Source organism: Erinaceus europaeus, chromosome 4 (genome assembly GCF_950295315.1).
Source record: "Erinaceus europaeus chromosome 4, mEriEur2.1, whole genome shotgun sequence".
Taxonomy (NCBI): Eukaryota; Metazoa; Chordata; class Mammalia; order Eulipotyphla; family Erinaceidae; genus Erinaceus; species Erinaceus europaeus.
Genome location: NC_080165.1, coordinates 55,448,068 through 55,468,354, shown reverse-complemented (window position 1 = coordinate 55,468,354; position 20,287 = coordinate 55,448,068). Strand labels below are relative to the sequence as shown.

General features: G+C 41.0%; 1 protein-coding gene and 1 pseudogene across 1 annotated transcript in view; one reads left to right on the top strand and one right to left on the bottom strand.

Annotated features, from left to right (window-relative positions):
• LOC103117408 (butyrophilin subfamily 1 member A1-like) overlaps positions 1–20,287 on the bottom strand; it is a 74,264-nt gene that overhangs the window by 49,029 nt on the left and 4,948 nt on the right. The gene's annotated exons all lie outside the window — the stretch shown is intronic.
• On the top strand, positions 15,568–17,819 carry LOC132538284 (elongation factor 1-alpha 1-like; annotated as a pseudogene).

Genomic DNA, 20,287 nt, shown 5'->3' with positions numbered 1-20,287 from the left:
CCAGTAGCAGTATTCATACCACACTAACTAACTATAATGTGACTGTAACCTGACCTCTCCCTGCCCAAATGCAGCTCAGGGCCCTCTGACCTTCCCTCAGGCTACCCTTCAGCCACCCTAGCCAGCCCCCATCCCAGTGTTATAGTCCATGGTTACCTCCCCCTTTCCACCTCCCCTATCGCAGTCCTCAGTCCTCTGACCCTCTTTCTGTCCGAGCCCTTTGAACCCAGTTTCTGGCTCTGGTCTCCACTCCCCCCTCAACCTAGCATCCCTTCACAGCCTAAGGACTTCCTCCTAATACTGAGAAAACATTACCATTCCACAGAAAGCATGTCCAACATTCCTCTTCTCAGCAAGAGTTCAGTGAAGTTTGGCAAGAGAGGCAGAAAATAGGAGAAAATACACAAATTCACAAATCCTTTGGCTCCCTGGGATTTAGGGCTAGGGGACATTTACTAAAGGTCAAGCAGTTGTTTTGCTTATTTCACTTGGTCTGCCAATAATTCTTGAGCTTCTGTTGGACTCATTACTTGTTTTTTAACAGACCTCTTCCTCATACTAGACCTAGTACATGGTCTCTTTTCTACTCAGGCAAAAATAGCTCATCTCTCTATGCTTTTGTATGCAATAGCTTCTGGATTTTATTTTATTTTTTAAAAGACTTCCCTTATTCTTTTTAGAGTATTCTTTTTTAATTTTTTTTATTTGATTTGCTAGAACAGAGAGAAATTGAGAGGAAAGGGAAAAGTAGAGAGAAAAAAGAGACAACTGCAGCACTACATCAGGACTCATGAAGCTTCACCCCTACAGGTGGGGACCAGTGACTTGAATCCATGTCTTTGCTCATGGTGACATGTGCACTCAGGGTACACCACAACTGGCCACTGGGAGTGGTAGATTCATTGTGCCAGTACCCATCCCCATCAAAAACCCCAGTTAAGACTTCTGAGGTGGGGCTACAGAGCAGCAGCAACTGTGTTTCTCTCCTCTCATCTCCCAGGTCAACTAGGAATACCAAAGGAGACTACCTGTGAAAGCAACAAGATAGAACTAGAATGACTTCAGTAACCCACCAAATCACCAGTAAGTGCAAATATGTGTGGCTCATGGACAGACAGAAGCCTATGGAGAGATTAAGTGGCTGGTAACAGTCTGGAAGTTTACCAGTTGAGACACAACCTCCAGTCTGTTTCACCAACAAAAAGATGGCTGAAGGGAGAAGAGGACTCCGCTAAGACTCACCAAATACAAATGTGAGTCTCCATTGCTACTGTCCTCAGAAGATGCATGGGGTTGGGGGGAGGGCCCTGTGCTGTCACCACAGGAACAGAGAACAAACTAGGAAACTCAGAAGAAGTCTATACCTCAGTGGCCTAGTGGTGAGGCTGTGAGAGTCTCTTTGCATAACTACTAGATTATCTCTGCCCCACCATGCTTTATATCTTGGTCAGGAGTAAGGGATTAAGCTAAGAAGCCTACTTATAGTTTAAAAGTCCTCAGGCTCCCATAGCCTACAGGGAAGAAAAGAATAAAAGAGGCTTTTAAGCCACTGAGCTCCAACTCAGGGATCAAAATAATATAGAAACAACTGTCAATTTCCACAACTGTGAACCCTTTAATTACCTTACTTAGACACAAGTCAATCCAGGAAAGAGTGATCAGTAATTTGAAAAGTACTAAGAGAGAGACCTCATAACAAACTATGTAAAATGGTTAAACCAACAAAAAGAAATATTGGAGAAATGAACCAGGACAAGAGTCTAGCTAAAAGCCCCCCAAAGGTTGAAGCACAAAATAATGAGGTCAACATCCAAACACTAGTTAAGGAAATAATCACAGGAGTGAGTAAAGAGTTTGAAAGAATTGTCATCATAAATGCAGAAACAACAAGTGAGACTCTGGAAGAAAACACTAATTATCTCAAGGTTATTAGAGAGCTGAAAGTTGAAATAGCTGAGCTAAGAACACAACTAGCTGAACAAGCTAAAACAGTATCAGAACAGGATAACAAAATAGATGAATTCCAGAAAATATTACAGGAGAGAGAAAATAGAATAAATGCAGCTGAAGAAAGAATTAGCAAGATCGAGGATGACTTAGAGACAACTAAAAAATAAGTAAGAGATCTCATAAAGAGATTAAGAGATGCTGAAAACAACAACAGAGACCTATGGGATGACTTCAAAAGAAATAATATACGCATTGTTGGCTTACCAGAGGAAGAAAGAGAGGGAAGGGGAAGAAAGCATTCTCTAGGACATAATAGCTGAGAACTTCTCTAGTCTAGACAACGTAAAAGACATAAAGGTTCAAGAAGCACAGAGGGTCCCAAACAGAATTAACCCAGACTTAAAGACACCAAGACACATCATATTTAGAATGGAAAGGAATAAGGATAAAGAAAGGATCCTGAAGGCTGCAAGAGAAAAACAAAGAGTCACCTACAGAGGAAAACCCATTAAGATTGGCAGCAGACTTCTCCACACAAACACTACAGGCCAGAAGAGAATGGCAAGATATCTATCGAGTACTCAATGAGAAAGTCTTTCAACTAAGAATATCGTATCCTGCTAGACTATCATTCAGACTAGATGGAGGCCTAAAGACCTTCTCAGATAAGCAGCAGTTGAAAGAATCAACTATCACAAAGCCTGCCCTGAAAGAAGTTCTGAAAGTTCTCCTATAAACAGTCAGACCACCATAAATATGCCATCTACCAGAACACTCTAAAACTCTACAAGAATGGCATTAAAATATCTTCAGTCTTTGATATCAATAAATGTCAATGGCCTGAGTTCACCTATTAAAAGGTACAGAGAAGGAATATGGATCAGAAAATACAACCCAATACTATGCTGTCTACAGGAAACCCACCTAACTCAAGACAAACACAGACTAACAGTGAAAGGATGGAAAACTACCATGCAATCCAATGGGCCACAAAAAAGGGCAGGAACAGCTATTCTCATATCTGACATGATAGACTTGAAAATAAATAAAATTTAAAAAGATAGGGATGGACACTACTTAATGCTCAGAGGATCAGTCAATCAAGAGGACTTAACAATTATAAACATCTATGCACCCAAGGAGAAGCCATGTAAATATATCAAACATCTATTGAAAGAGCTACAGCAATATATTAACAGCAACACAGTCATAGTAGGGTACTTCAACACCCACTCTCTCAACTTCACAGATCATCCAGGCAGAAAATCAATAAAGACATGAGGGAGCTAGATGAGGAGATAAACTAGAATTATTGGACATTTTCAGAGTCATTCATCCCAAGAAATTGGAATACACATTCTACTCAAGTCCACATGGGTCATTCTCAAGGATAGACTATATGTTAGGCTACAAAGACAGCATCAGCAAATTCAGGAGCATTGAAATCATCCCAAGCATCTTCTCAGACCACCATGGAATTAAATTAACACTTAACAATCAACAAAGGATGAGTAAAAGTTCCCAAAATGTGTAATCTCAACAGTACACTCCTTAACAACTACTGGGTCAAAGAGGAAATAAAGAAAGAAATCAAAATGTTTTGAGAGTTCAATGAAAATGAAGACACAAGCTATCAAAATATTTGGGACACAGCTAAGGCAGTACAGAGAGGGAAGTTCATAACCATATAAGCACACACTAGGAAACAAGAAAAAGCACAAATAAACAGCCTGATTGCACATCTTAAAGACCTAGAAGAAGAATAACAAAGGAACCCTAAAGCAACCAGAAGGACAGAAATCACTAAAGTTAGGGTGGAAATAAATAACATTGAAAATAAGAAAACCATACAAAAGATCAAGGAAAGTAAATGTTGGTTCCTTTTGAAAGAGTGAACAAAATCTACAAACCTTTAGCCAGACTCACAAAACAAAAAAGGGAGAAGACCCAAATAAATCAGATCATAAATGACAGAGGAGATATCACAACAGACACTGCAGAAATTCAGCATATCATGCAAGACTTCTGTGAACAGCTCTATGCCACCAAGCATAGAAATGGACGATTTCCTAGATACCTACGAACTTCCAAAAATAAGTAAAGAGGAACTAAATAACATGAACAGGACCATCACAGCTAATGAAATTGAAACAGTTATCAAAAACCTTCCCAAAAATAAAAGTCCTGGACCAGATAGTTTTACAAATTAATTCTACAAAACCTTCAAAGAAGAATTAATACCTCTACTTTTAAAGTCTTCCAGAAGATTGAAGACACTGGAATAATCCCTTCCAGTTTCTATGAAGTCAACATCACTTTGATACCAAAAGCAGACAGGGACAAAAACAAAAAAGAAAACTACAGACCAATATCTCTGATGAACATAGATGCTAAATTATTGAACAAAAATCTAGCCAACTGGATACAGCAGTATATTAAAATCATTGTTTGGGAGTCCGGCGGTAGCACAGCAGGTTAAGCGCATGTGGCGCAAAGCGCAAGGACCTGCGTAAGGATCCCGGTTCAAGCCCCGGCTCCCAACCTGCAGAGGAGTAGCTTCACAGGTGATGAAGCAAGTCTGCAGGTGTCTCTATTTCTCTCCTGCTCTCTGTCTTCCCCTCCTCTCTCCATTTCTCTCTGTCCTATGCAACAACAATGACATCAATAATAGCTACAACAATAAAACAACAAGGGCAACAAAAGGGAGTAAATAAATAAATATTTTTTAAAAAATCATTGTTCATCATAACCAAGTGGGGTTTATCCCAGGCATGCAAGGTTGGTTTAATATACATAAATCAATCAATGTGATCCAACACATCAATAAAAGAAAGACCAAAAACCACATGGTCATATCAATAGATGCAGAGAAAGCCTTTGACAAAATGCAACATCCCTTCATCATCAAAACACTACAAAAAATGGGAATAGATGGAAAATTCCTCAAGATAGTGGAGTCTATATATAGCAAACCTATAGCCAACATCATACTCAATGGTAAAAAACTGTAAGCATTTCCACTCAGATCAGGTACTAGACAGGGCTGCTCACTAGTACCATTACTATTCAACATAGTGTTGGAAGTTCTTGCCATAGCAATCAGGCAGGAGCAAGGAATTAAAGGCATACAGATTGGAAGTGAAGAAGTCAAACTCTCCCTATTTGCATATGATAATATACATAGAAAAACCTAGGGAATCCAGCAAGAAGCTTTTGGATATCATCAGGCAATACAGTAAGGAGTCAAGCTACAAAATTAACCTTCAAAAGTCAATGGCATTCCTCTATGCAAACACTAAGTTAGAAGAAATTGAAATCCAGAAGTCAATTCCTTTTACTATAGCAACAAAAACAATAAAATAGCTAGGAGTAAACCTAACCAAAGAAGTGAAAGACTTGTATACTGAAAACTATGAGTCACTACTATGCATGGAAACAGAAAAACACACAAAGAAATGGAAAGATATTCCATGTTCATGGGTTGTAAGAATTAACATCATCAAAATGAATATACTACCTAGAGCCATATACAAATTTAATGCTATCCCCATCAAGATCCCAAGCACATTTTTTAGGAGACTAGAACAAATGCTACAAATGTTTATTTGGCGAAGCAAGTCTGCAAGTGTCTCTCCTTCTTTCCCTCTATCTCCCCCTCCTCTCTTAATTTCTCTAGGTTCTATCTAGTAAAAATTAGAAAGGTAAAAGTGGGGCAGGTGTTGGCACACTTGGTTAAGCGCATACATTATAGCACACAAGGACCTGGGTTCAAGCCACTGTTCCCCATCTGCAGGGGGAAAGCTTTGCGAGTGGTGAAGCAGTGTTGCAGCAGAGTGATAAAGCTTTGAACTCTCAAGCATGAGGTCCCAAGTTCGATCCCTGGCAGCACATGTGCCAGAGTGATGTCTTGTTCTTTCTCTCTCCTCCTATCTTTCTCATAAATAAGTAAAATCTTTAGGAAAAAAAAAAAAAACTTCTGCACAGCAAAAGAAACCATTACCCAAACCAAGAGACCCCTCACAGGATGGGAGAAGATCTTTAAATGCCATACATCAGATAAGAGGCTAATAACCAAAATAAATAAAGAGCTTGTCAAACACAACAACAAGAAAACAAATAACCCCATCCAAAAATGAGGAGAGGACATGGACAGAATATTCACCACACAACCAGGGCAACAAGAGGAAATAAAGAAATAAATATTAAAAAAAAAAGAATATTCACCAGAGAAGAGATCTAAAAGGCCAAGAAACACATGAAAAAATGCTCCAAGTCTTTGATTGTCAAAGAAATGCAAATCAAGACAACAATGAGATACCACTTCACTCCGGTGAAAATGTCATACATCAGAAAAGGTAGCAGCAGCAAATGCTGGAAAGGGTGTGGGGTCAAAGGAACTCTCCTACACTGCTGGTAGGACTGTAAATTGGTCCAACCTCTGTGGAGAACAGTCTGGAGAACTCTCTGAAGGCTAGAAATGGACCTACCCTATGATTCTGCAATTCCTCTCCTGGGGATATATCCTAAGGAACCCAACACATCCATCCAAAAAGATCTGTGTACACATATGTTCTTGGCAGCACAATTTGTAATAGCCCAAACCCGGAAGCAACCCAGGTGTCCAACAACAGATGAGTGGCTGAGCAAGTTGTGGACTATATACATAATGGAATACTACTCAGCTATAAAAAACGGTGACTTCACCGTTTTCAGCCGATCTTGGATGGACTTTGAAAAATTCATGTTAAGTGAAATAAGTCAGATACAGAAGGATGAATATAGAATGATCTCACTCTCAAGCAGAAGTTGAAAAGCAAGATCAGAAGAGGGAACAGAAGTAGAACCTGAACTGGAATTGGTGTATTGCACCAAAGTAAAAGACTCTGGGGTTGGTGGGGGGGGGGGGGGGAGTACAGGTTCAAAAATGATGACAGATGACCTAGTGGGGGTCGTACTGTTATATGGAAACCTGGGAAATGTTATGCATGTACAAACTATTGTATTTACTGTCGAATGTAAAACATTAATTCCCCAATAAAGAAATTTTAAAAAACAGTTAAAAGAAAATAGAAGATTATTGTCATCAACAAGTATTTATTTTAATAAATCTTTTAAAAACTGAAGTCTTGGGCAGAGGTAGATAGCATAATAACTGCAGAGAGACTCTCACGTCTGAGGCTCCAAAATCCCAGGTTCAGTCCTCTATACCACCAAATAGCAGAGCTTGCCAGTGCTCTGGTAGAAATAAATAAATAGATAAATAAAGTCTATTTTCTGGGTAAGGATTTCTGGGTAAGGGACAAGCTATAAACAGCAGCTCCAGTTCAGGGTCCCCTGAAATGTCAGGCACTCGCCAGCTCTACCAGGAATCTCCCTGTGCATCTCTCACCCACTCACTGATCCACTCCATTCCCACTTGTCCTGTCAAGTTCTGACTGCCAAGGTCAGCTGTGTGAAAGTGGAGAGAGGACAGACATAACTCACTGACTCAGGGGAAAAGCACCATGTGCTGTGACAGGAGCTGCCCTCAGTCTCATCTGGATCTCAGCCCTGGAGAGTTGGCATTGCCCCTGCCTGCTCCCTCCTCCCAGATCAGGCTTTCCAGAAAGAACTGCTATTGGCTCTCACATCATGAAAGGAGATCAGCACCACTGGGGTCAGCTTCAGAGCCACTGCCCAAAAGGCCCTAGTGTCTCTATCTTCAGTTTCCTTTTGTTGTTGTTGTTTTAATATTTTATTTATGTACAAAGAGAAATTGTGAGGGAAGAGAAAGAAAGACCTACAGCACTGCCTCACCACTCATGAAGCTTCTCCATTACCCTCTACCCCAAAGGTGGAGTCTGGGGGTTTGAACCCAGATCCTTATGCATGGTAACATGTGCACTCTACCAAGTACAGCACTGCCCAACCCTTTATATTCTTCTTCCTTGAGCCCCAAGAAGACTTTACAGCAAATAAACAAGAACCTAGGCAAAGCTTCTACTGACCACAGTAATCATCTTTGGGGAGAGGTCCTGGTGGCTAGGAGACGGATTTGGGGTGAGAGGTTCCTGAAGTCACTCTCTCATAGGAATAAGGAAGACAATAAGATTGAATCATGATCATGTATTGCACCAAAGTAAAAGACTCGGGTTCAGGGGAGGGTTTAGGTCCCAGAATAGGATGGCAGAGGAGGACCTAGAAGAGGTTGAATTGTTGTGTGGTAAACTGAGAAATGTTATACATGTACAAACTACTGTATTTTACTGTTGACTGAAAACCATTAATTCCCCCAAAAAATGAATTATGAAACCCCGGGACCCAGAAAATACAGAAGTTTCTCTGGAACTAAAGGTCACTTAGGAAATATTGAAGGAAGTACATTTATCTCTCCATTAACAAAAAAAAAAAAAGTACAAATATCAATAACATTTGTATATTTTTAGCTTGAACATTTTAATATTTGTTCATGTATCTTTATGTATCATGAGAGAGCGCCTCTCAGTTCATATGGTGGAAAATGTGCCCTGTACCTTCTGAGCCACCTCCCTCGCGCCTTAATAATTTATCTATGAAGGTGGCTGTTTATTGATTACTTATTATTGGCTAGACATTATTTATATAAGTAATGATTACATTACATACTTTTTTCAAGGAAAGTTTTCACATATTTATAACTGAGTCACTAACTAGCCACTTCTTCTTCTAGCGTTTGCCCTTCTTCCGTAGCCAGTCAACAGCGTCAGGTTGAAAGCTGTCAGGAGCTGCTTGTAGCTGGCTTTGAAAGTGACTGGGATCCATGTGGATTCAGTCGGCTAGGAAGGATCGTCAGTTTCCCCAATGAATGGGTACTCACGGGATGCACCACGAGAAGGTCGATCCAATGCATCCCACTGAAATATACAAATAAAGGAAAAAATGGGTTCCTAATCAAACATGTCCAAGTGACACTTCTTTTAGCCTAATTTTACAAGATACTGTTGACTATCAGAGATATAAACCTAACTTGGCTCTTCCCCATCTTCCTCTGGAATTCTACCTGATTTATGTCACCAGTTTTCATCAGAATTCATTGGGAAATGGTATAGTTCTGCTTTTGGTTTTTGGCCAGTTATCACTTGGTCCTGAAAGTCTTGTGAGAAGACATGATAAGGAACAGTCAATCACACACAGCAAGGTGGTAAAGCAAAGGAGAAAAAACTACATACTTTTGAATTCATAAATTAACTTGTGGAATTCTCACAAACATTCTCTATGTTAGATTATTATTTTTTTCTTTGCAGATGAGGGAACTGAGTGAAGCTCTGTTGTGGGACTATATGGAAGCTTGGTAGAGCTTAGGGGAGCTCTCCCATCCTTGGATTGAGGTCTGGAAAGACACCCCACTTGTTAGCCTCTCTCCTTATAGAGATGGGCCAAGAGGAAAAGTCTCCCAGACTCAGTTTCTCCTTGTTAATCTCTCAAGCTCACAGAATGCCTGCTGCCTCTCATACCTAGTTCATTCTCCTGCAGACTAAGTGGCTGCTTGCTTCAAAGTTCACACTTCACTATAACTTCACCTTTTGATCATATAAGAGAACCCACTCTACCATATGCCCCTGCCAGTACCCCAGCAGTGAAATCCCATATTCTATTTCCTTGAGTCCTTTGATATCTGTGATTTACATCAATTTTTGTTTTTCTCCTTCTCTACCTCACCTTACTGGTTTAACCCCTATGCTTTTCTCAAATACCTTTGGATAATTAACTTGCCTGCATCATGGAAAATAATTGTCTTGACCTTTATGTATCTCATCAATTTTGTCATACTAACACCCTAACATGGGGGAAAGCTGACCTTTAAGAAACCTGTAACTTCTGACACATGTGAAAAATGTTCTTTGTTTAACTCAATATAAAATCCTGTACCCATCTCCAAATAAGCAGATGTTCATACCAGAATATCTCCCGATTTCTTTCTGTATCATGCAGTCACTAGAACTGGTGAGGGAGGGTCGGAGGCTTACCCACCTGCCCTCCAGTTGGTGCCACCTCACGTGAGCACCAGCACTCTGAGCTGGCTTAACCTGATCAATGTCACACAAAATGTTAATGTTAATATATTAATATTAATGGTAGGGAAGGCAGGACCAAAATAGAGTATATTAAACTCCAAAGTCCTGGTTTTTTTCTATTATATTATACTTTTCTCTCTCCCACCAAAAATTTGTTCATCATTTCTTTAATTGCAATATATTTTGTCTCCAGAGTTAGAAATATTAGTGGAAAAAGACCTCAACACTCAGAACTGAGGCCCCAACTTCACCTCCAACCCTGTTCTGCCTTCATATGTGGCCTCTTCAGCCAAATCTGACCAAAGGGCAGGGTCCTGGTTCACTTTGATTGGGTCACTTCTCTCTGGGCCTTAGCAAAAGAGAATATTAGACATTAGACCAAGTAAGAATTTTTTTTAATTTTTTAAAATTTATTTATTCCCTTTTGTTGCCCTTGTTGTTTTATTGTTGTAGTTATTATCAATGTCATTGTTGTTGGATAGGACAGAGAGAAATGGAGAGAGGAGGGGAAGACAGAGAAGAGGAGAGAAAGATAGACACCTGCAGACCTGCTTCACCGCCTGTGAAGCGACTCCCCTGCAGATGGGGAGCCGGGGGCTCAAACCAGGATCCTTTCGCTGGTCCTTGCATTTGGCGCCACCTGCGCTTAAGCAGCTGTGCCACCACTCGATTCCCAAGAATTTATTTTTTAAAGGGTGAATGTTTTACAGTTTACTTAAGTACAGTCTCTCATCTCACTATGATAGGTGTCTGCAAAATATTCTCACTTCCAAATTGGGTCATTTTTCACCATCATGCACAGAGACCCCAAAATCCCCTCCCCAGCTCCCATTCCTGCCTTCCTTCCCGAGTCTCAACACACCCCCACCAATCCAAGTTTTCCTTCTTGTTTTCCCTTTCTGCTCTTGTCTTATAAGTCCTGCCTATAAGTGAGATTGTTCAGTATTCATCCTTCTCTTTTTGTTTCTTCTCCAAATAAGAATTTTCAAATTTTCCCCCTAAATCCTAGATACCATGGGAACCTCTGAAGGGTACTCAGGACAATAGTGGGGACCCAAAAGGGATCATACACAATCATCGTACTGGCCTATTTATGTCTCTTTTATATTTGGAGATGCCAACTGGTTTTGAGGAATAGGACTCTTCTACATTTGCTAAAGTGAAAATACAAAGGAAAACAGAGGCAAGGCCATCACTAAAATCCCTTTCAACTCCAAAGTTATTCTACTTTCCATGTGGTTCTCACATGACCATCACCTCTCTCACCACTCACAAAACACTTTTCACTTGCTTCTTCATCATGAGGTCAACTGGCTTCCATGCAGGACGGAACGTTTTATGGGAACAAAGGGTTTTTATTGCTACAAATTCATTACACAATAGTTTCATTCCCAGAAGCTTAACTGAAATAATCTATTACAGAAATTGTGGAGATAGATATCTTAGCAACAGAGCACATATATTTGCATGCCAGAGGGCCCAAGTTTTATCACCACATATGCCAGAGTAGAGCATTACACTAGTGTCTCTCTCTCTCTCTCTCTCTCTCTCTCTCATTCTTCTTCCTTTCTTCCTTGTCTCCCTCTCTCTCTCTCTCTCTCAAATAAATAACCCAGAGATAGTTCAGCTGGTAGAGTACCTGACTTATCATGTTCAAGGCCTGAGTTTGAGTCCTCACACCACATGGGAGACCCATGGATGGTGTAGCAGCGTTGTGGTGTCTCTATCTCACTCTGTATTTCTATCTGAAATAAAAGGAGTGAAAAAAATCAGCCCAGGAGTTGTAAAATAGGTCATGCACTTCAAAATTAATCTTTTTTTAATAGTTATCTGACTAGGGAAACAGCATAATGGCTATGCAATGCACTTTCATGCCTGAGTTTCTGAGGTCCTAGGTTTAATCCCCAGCACCACCATAAATCAGAGTTTGTGGGGAGCCACATGTGCCCTCAAGGTTGCTATTGGCATGACCACAGAGTCTCTGTTCACAGAAGGCCTTGCTTAAAAGATAAGTCCCTGCTTTTCTACTCCTTAGAGTCTTTGTTCACAGCTGGCCTTGCTCAAAAGATAGGTTCCTGTCTCCCAACTCCATTTCCCCATGAATCACCCAGGACCTTCCAGATAATGCTGATCACCATGGCAACACACCACTTCAATCAACAGTCCCCAGCTGCTAACTCCCCCCTTGCCCCGGCCTTAAAAACAGCACCTTTGGTGCTAATAAACAGACTTGATCAGAATCCTGACTTGTCTCATTTCTCTTGTGTGTCTTGTCCCCTTCCCTCTCCCTACTTTCCTTGTCCTCACTCCCTCTCCTAGGTTAACCCACATTGAAGGTCCTGCGGGACTGGACAAGAGTTGAGCAGTTCTCTGGTCTCTTTCTCTGAATCTTTCTCTCTGTACCTCTCTCTTATTAAAAATTAAATACATAAAAAATTAAGTTATCTGTAATACACAAAAAAGTCAACTAGCCAGAAATACTGAGTGGGCCTGACTTTATAGACAAGGTTATAATTATAATTATAATTAAGTTTCATGAAAGCAGAGGGTTTTGCTTATAATAAGACTGACAATAAATTGTATCGATGAATGAGTGAATATATGAGATTTTTGCCTGGTGCTCAAAGGTGCTAATTATAAGGGCTCAACTACTTTGGAGTAATACAGAACGTCCCCACCTGACATAATGCACTGCAAACCTCAACTGCTCCTGCTGCCAGCATCTTACAGCCTTCCAGTCATTCCCTCCCCCTTCCATATGTCACTGAGATCATTACATGGGCCAGTGGGGTGTGTGTGTGTGTGTGTGTGTGTGTGTGTGTGTGTGTGTGTGTGTGTGTGTGTGTCTCCAACATTAGCACTGCGCCTCAGTGCCTGCACTAAGAATCCACTGCTCCTGGAGGTCATTTTTCCCTGTTTTTTCCCCCCCTTTCTTTCTATTTTATTTGATAGGAGAAAAAAAATTGAGAGGGCAGGAGAAAAATGAAAAAGGGAGAGAAAGAAAGATAGATACCTGAAGATTTGCTTCACTGCTTGTGAAGCATCCCCCCACAGGTGGAGAACAAGGACTTGAATCCAGGTCCTTGCCCTTGATACTATGTGTGAATAACCAGATGTGCCACCCCCTTTTCTCTTTTTTAAATGTTTTAATTATTTTTACTTATTTATTGGATAGATACAACCAGAAATTGAGTGGAAAGGGAGAGGTAGAGAGGGAAAGAGACAGAAAGACGGCTGCAACACTGCTTCACCACTCGCAAAACTTTCCCCCTACAGGTGGGGAACAGTGGCTTGAACCCAGGTCCTTGTGTACTATAATGTATGCGCTTAACCAAGTGTGCCACTGTCTCCCCCCCCCTTTTATCTTTCTAATTTTTACTAGATAGGACCTAGAGAAATTACCAGAGGAGAGGGAGATAGAGGGGAAAAAAGGAGAGACACTTGCAGACCTGATTGACTACTTGTGAAGTGTCCCCCATACAGGTGGGGAGCAGGGGCACTATCCCAGGTCCTTGTGCTTTGTTTTTTTAAAAAAGATTTTATTTATTTATTCATGAAGATAGAAGGAGAGAGAGAAAGAACCAGACATCACTCTGGTACATGTGCTGCTGGGCATTGAACTCAGGACCTCATGCTTGAGAGTCCAATGCTTCTTCCACTGCACCACCTCCCAGACCACAGTCCTTGTGCTTTGTAATAGGTATGCCACCATCCGACCAGCCCTTGACCATATAATCTCTTTATTCTATTCTTATCACTAGTGTTATTACCCTCTCTATCAAGACAACCCCTCAATACCCTGACCTTTCTTTCACCTGATATCTTCATCTCTTCAACTACAGTGACCTCCCTGTCCCATCCTCCCTGTACTGACTGCAAGCACCTATGTCATAGTCATACTTTGAGATTGTAATCTTAGTTTTAGGTATCTTCTACTGTGCTCAATATTTCTTATCTTTTTATTATTATTATTTTCTTATTGGGGAATTAATGTTTTACATTCGACAGTAAATACAATAGTTTGTACTGCATAACATTTCCCAGTTTTCCATATAACAATACAACCTCCACTAGGTCCTCTGTCATCCTTTTTGGACCAGTATTCTGCCACCCACCCACCCCAGAGTCTTTTACTTTGGTGCAATATGCCAATTTCTTATCTTTTCAAGTCATTCTCCTTCCTGCCCTCCTCTCTAACAGTTGTTCAACTTCCCAACCTCCTTTAAGCCTAACATTCTATTCTGTCAGACATTCCAGCCTATAAACCCCACATAGATTTCATGAACCATTTAGTTATAAAAGCTAATTTATGAACTCAGTCCCCTTTTTCCTCACTCTCTCCATCATCAGCTTAGCGAAAAGCCAATTCATACCTAAATTCTATAGATAAGATGTTGGATAAAAACACTTAAGTATACTCATGGAATACTAATTATGGCACACTCTATGGTGGGCATAACATTTTCTTTGTCACTCACAAACTTCCATAGCAATTATTTCAGTGAGCAGGGAGACAGCATACTAGTTCTATAAAATACCTTTATGCCTGAGGCTCTGAAATCCCAGGTCCAATCCCCTGCACCACCATAACCAGAGCTGAGCAGTGTTCTCATTTAAAAATAATAATAATAATAATAATAATAATAAAGCGATTATTTCACTTTCAACAAACAACCAACACTCTTCCATGGGCTCTTGACTCTATCCTCTCTCACCTACTCGGAAACATTCTTCAAGAAATTCTCCTTCTATGGTAACATCTTTCCTTCAGCAGAGGATCACATCAACTATTGAGCAAACATATAGCACTTCTTATTTACAAAAGATAAATAAAAACTTGCCCTAACACACAAACTGAGTTCTATTTGTACCGTTTCCAATAAAAGGAGCTCCACTTCCACTAAAAAGAACCATGAAACAATAGATGTACAAATCACTCAGATGTCAATAAAAACATCAAAGGTAACAAGATCTTCTCAAGTTGAGGCTCACAGCAGCCAAATGCAGAACAAACTGAGCGTCAACAAAAGTGATCATTAGGGGGTTGCGTGTAGCACAGCGGGTTAAGCACACATGGCTCAAAGCACAAAGTCCTGTGCAAGAATCCAGTTTGAGACCCCGGCACCCCACCTACAGGGGGATCGCTTCACAAGTAGTGATCTGTTTTCCTCTCCTCTCTCAATTTCTCTCTGTCCTATCCAACAACAACAACAGCAATAACAACAATAATGATAACAAGGGCAACAAAAATGGGGGGGGAAATGGCCTCCCAGGAGCAGTGGATTCATTGTGCAGGCACCGAGTCCCAGTGATAAAGGACTAAAACACATTAAATTGATTTTTCATGACTACACTAAATCAAAGCACATGTGTTACCTTTGAAGGATACTGAAGAAGGAACTCATACTGACAACTGCAATGGTGGGCCATAGCTTCTGTATACAAATGAAATAAACAAAGATGGGATGACAACGTTTTTTGCAACAGGTTTACCACCAGAACACTGGTGTTGTGGAAGCCACAGCTAAGTCTAAGCCCAAATGGAAAGGGAAAGGGTAACAATAAATAAATACAAATCACAAAAATGGGAAAGGAAAAGGCTCATATCAACATGGCTGTTGTTGTTGGGCACATAGATTCAGGCAAGTCTATCACTTCTGGCCATCTGACCTACAAATGTAGTGGGACAAAAGAACTATCAAAAAGCTTGAGGGGGCGAATGGTGGCTCACCTGGTAGAGCTGGACCCATGTTTAGCCCCCAATCCCCACCTCAGGAGGAAGCTTCATGGGCAATGGAACAGTACTGCAGGTATATCTCTCCCTTTTCCTGTCTTTTACCGTCTATCAAAAATAAATATGTAAAGGGACCAGGTGGTGATGCACCTGGTTAAGAGCACACACTATAGTGCACAAGGACTCAGATTCAAGCCCCCGTGCCCACCTGCAGGGGGAAAGCTTCACAATTGGTGAAGCAAGATTATAGGTGTCTGTCTCGTTCCCTCTCTGTCTCCCCGACCCCTCTTAATTTCTCTCTGTCTCTATCCAGTAATAAAAAAATAAAATATTAAGAAAAGGTAGTTGAGCGGTAGTGCAGCGGGTTAAGTACACATGACATGAAGCACAAGGACCGGTTTAAGGATCCCAGTTCAAGCCCTCGGCTCCCATCCTGCAGGGGAGTCACTTCACAAGCGGTGAAGCAGGTCTGCAGGTGTCTCTCTATGTCTCCCTCTCTCTGTCTTGCCCTCCTCTCTCCATTTCTCTCTGCCCTATCTAACAACAATGATATCAGTAACAACAACAATAATAATAACAACAACAATAAAAAACAAGGGCAACAAAAGGAAAAATTAATAAATATAAAAAATTAATAAAAATATAAAAAATATTTTAAAAGAAAAATAAATAAATCTAAAAGTAAAAAATAAATGAGAAATTAAAACTTGAGGAGAGTGCTAAGACAGGAAAGCACTCCTCCAAGTACAACAGGGTCTTGGATAATGTAAAAGTTGAACATGAATACAGTCTCAACCATTGGCATCTCCTTGCAGAAATTCAGAACCAATGAGTAATAGGTGACCATCACTGATGTCCCAGGACACAGGGAATTTATCAAAAACATGATATAGGCACAATTCAAGCTGGTTTTACTGTCTTGATTGTTGCTGCTGTAGGAGGTGAATTTAAAGCAGACCTGTGAGCAGGTCTTTCAGGTTTACATCCTAGGTGTGTTGGTATTGACAAAATAGATTCCAGTCAGAAGAGATACAAGGAAATTGATAAGGAGGTTAGCATCAGCATTAAGAAAGTTGACTACAGTCCTGATACAATTAGCATGTATGTCAATTTCTGACTGGAATGGTGACAGTATGCTGGAGCCAAATACTGACATGCCAAGGAATGGAAAATCCCCAATAAATATGGCATGTTGGACTAGGAGATAGCATAATGGTTATGCAAAATGACTTTCACACATGATACTCTGAGGTCCAATGTTCAATCTTCAGCTAAAGGTTGAGCAGTGTCTGCTCTAAATAAAAATAAACAGATTTTTTTTAAAAAATGACATGTCACAAATCCTGTAAATCAACATCTCATCAATAAAGTGATACTGAAGTTAGAAAAAGTAAAAAAAGAAAAGATAGTATGTCACCATAAATGTAGTGAGGGTTCAAGCCCATCACATTGGAGGAAGCTTTGCTGCTATGGTATATTTCCCTCTCAGTCTCTGACCCTGTACCTCTGTCTTTGTTCATATCTGAGAAAGTTGACTTGGAGCAGTGAACCCCTAGTAATGACCGTTCCCCCCGCCAAAAAAAAAAAAAAAAAAAACAAGTGGCATGTCGATGGAACCACACTACTCTCTCTTTTAAAAATATTTTTAGGGAGTCGGGCTGTAGCGCAGCGGGTTAAGCGCAGGTGGCGCAAAGCACAAGGACCGGCATAAGGATCCCGGTTCGAACCCCGGCTCCCCACCTGTAGGGGAGTCACTTCACAGGCGGTGAAGCAGGTCTGCAGGTGTCTATCTTTCTCTCCTCCTCTCTGTCTTCCCATCCTCTCTCCATTTCTCTCTGTCCTATCCAACAATGACAACAACAATAATAACTACAACAATAAAACAACAAGGGCAACAAAAGGGAATAAATAAATAAAATAAATATAAAAAAGGAAAAAAATTTAAAATATATATATATATATATATTTTTTTTTAGGGGCCAGGCAGTGGTACACCTGGTTGAACTCTCACATTACAGTGAGCAAGGATCCAGGTTCAAGGCCCTGGTCCCCCACCTGCAGGAGGAAAGCTTCACAAACTGGTGAAGCATGACTGCAGGTGTCTCTCTGTCTCTCTCCTTCTCTGTCTCTCCTCCCCTCTCAATTTCTCTGTCTCTATCCAGTAATAATAAAAAATGAAATAAAGTACATCTCTAAAAAATATTTTTATTTATTTATTATTGGATAGAGGCAGAGAGAAGCTGAGAAGGGAAAGGGAGAATGACAGAGAGAGAGACACCTGCAGCTCTGCTTCACCACTCTTGAAGCTTTCCCCCAGCAGGTGGGGTCAGGGGCTTGAATTTAGGTCCTTGCATACTATGACATGTGCACTTAACCACATGCACCACTGCCTGGCCCCGGAATCACTATGCTTATAGCTCAGGATTGCATCCTGCCGCAACTCATCCTCATGCTGGCCATTCAGCACATCTACAAAACGAACTGATTCTGAGGGATGAACTGAGATTGGTGTTTTCAAGCCTGACACTGTGGTTCTTTTGCTCCAGTCAAAGGCTGCAACTGCAGTAAAGTCTATTGAAATGCATTATGAAGCTTTGAATGAATGTGGGTTTCAATGTCAATAACCTGTCTGTCAAAGACAAGTTTTTCACAGCAGGGTCACTAGTGATAATAAAAACCACACACCAATAAGCAGCTGTCTTCACAACTCAGTGAGCAAATATTCTGAATCACTCAGGTCAAATCAGTGCTGAATATTAATCTCACATTGTTTTCCTAAATTTAAAAAAGATTACTCGGGAATCGGGCGGTAGCGCAGCGGGTTAAGCGCACATGGTACAAAGTGCAAGGACCGGCAAAAGGATCCCGGTTCCAGACCCCGGCTCCCCACCTGCAGGGGAGTCACTTCACAGGTGGTGAAGCAGGTCTTCAGGTGTCTGTCTTTCTATCCCCCTCTCTGTCTTCCCCTCTCTCTCCATTTCTCTCTGTCCTATCCAACAACAACGACATCAACAACAATGACATCAGTAACAACAACAATAACTATAACAAGGGCAACAAAAGGGAATAAATAAAATAAATATTAAAAAAAAATTTAAAAAGATTCCTCATCACTGGGGGAGGGAGGTGCACAGAGATTGGAAGGAAGATGGTTCCAAATTCTTAAAATCTGGTGATGGTGCCGTTGTGAAAAAATTCTGTAATACAACTCTTAGCATTACAGTGCTCCAGTCTTACAGCTCAAAAGTAACCAAAGAACAAGACCGAGGCCACATGGAGAGCAGGGAGTTAAGATTATTTCTCATTAATGGGATTTCAGATCGACTCCTACCAGGCCTGAACACTTTCAACTTCAGCACTCAGCCTTTTATCTTTTTTCAAGCTGGGTGTGACACAAGCTGAGTGGTAAGCGTCAACCCGGCTTTGACCTAGCAGGTTATGATTGGGCCCTCCTCAATCGCTATCGAACAGGCCATGGCCGGTGCGCCGCTGTGTTCCATCACTGGGGAGCCAGAGACGACCCGAACTGCCCCTGCGGCTACAGACAGACTATGACCCACATAGTCAACGACTGCCACCTCTCCAGATTCAAAGGAGGTCTCGAAACTTTACATCAGGCTCAACCTGACGCTGTTGACTGGCTACGGAAGAAGGGCAAATGCTAGAAGAAGAAGAGTCCACTAAGGTGCTGACAATGTCAAAGGTGAGAGCAGGTTGGCTACAATCAGAGTCCACCAAAGTTTCCACTCAGGATACTGGAATGTGGAAGTGAGAGGCCACCACGTGCACTGGTTTTCTCTCCTTCATTCTTTTGCCTGTGGATTTTTCATTTCAGTGCCATTGTTAATAATGGTTCCTTGAGCCAGAGCTGAGAAGTGCTTTGGTTAAAAATAAATAAGTAAATAAATATCCCTTGAAGTGAGATAAGCCCAAAAGAGAAAAATAAATACTGGATGATCTTGCTTATAGGCAGAGCTTAAGAAACAAGAACAAGAGCTGGGCAATGGCACACATAGTTGAGCACACATGTTACAATGCTCAAGGATCTGTGTTCAAGTCCCCTATCCCCACTTGCAAGCTAGAAGCTTCATAATTGGTAGAACAGTACTTGAGGTGTCTCTCTCACTTTCTACCTCTATCTCTCCTTCCCCCTCTCAATTTCTCTGTGTCCTATCAAAAATAAATAAATAAATACAGAAATACAGAAATGGGAAACACAAAAAATAACTTGGACAGAACTAGGTATGCTGGGGAAGAACGGCAGGGAGGGAGGTTGGAGAGACTTTGGGGTCCTTGTGCATGGTGGTAGAAAGGAACTTCAGCTGGAGGGGAGAGTGTTCTGCGGACACATATTACGGAGAGATGGCAAACAGTGCCCATGTGTCAGTACCTGTACTGTAAGCCATTAATACCCTCCAATAAAATGCTAAATAATAGTAATAATAATACTAGGCCCTGATGAGCCCAGGTGTACTGAAAGCATCTCTGTGTATCTTTCTCTAGATCTCTTCATTGTTTGTGATGAAAGACAGATGTGTCTGTGGGTATCATCCAAAGAGCAGACAAACTG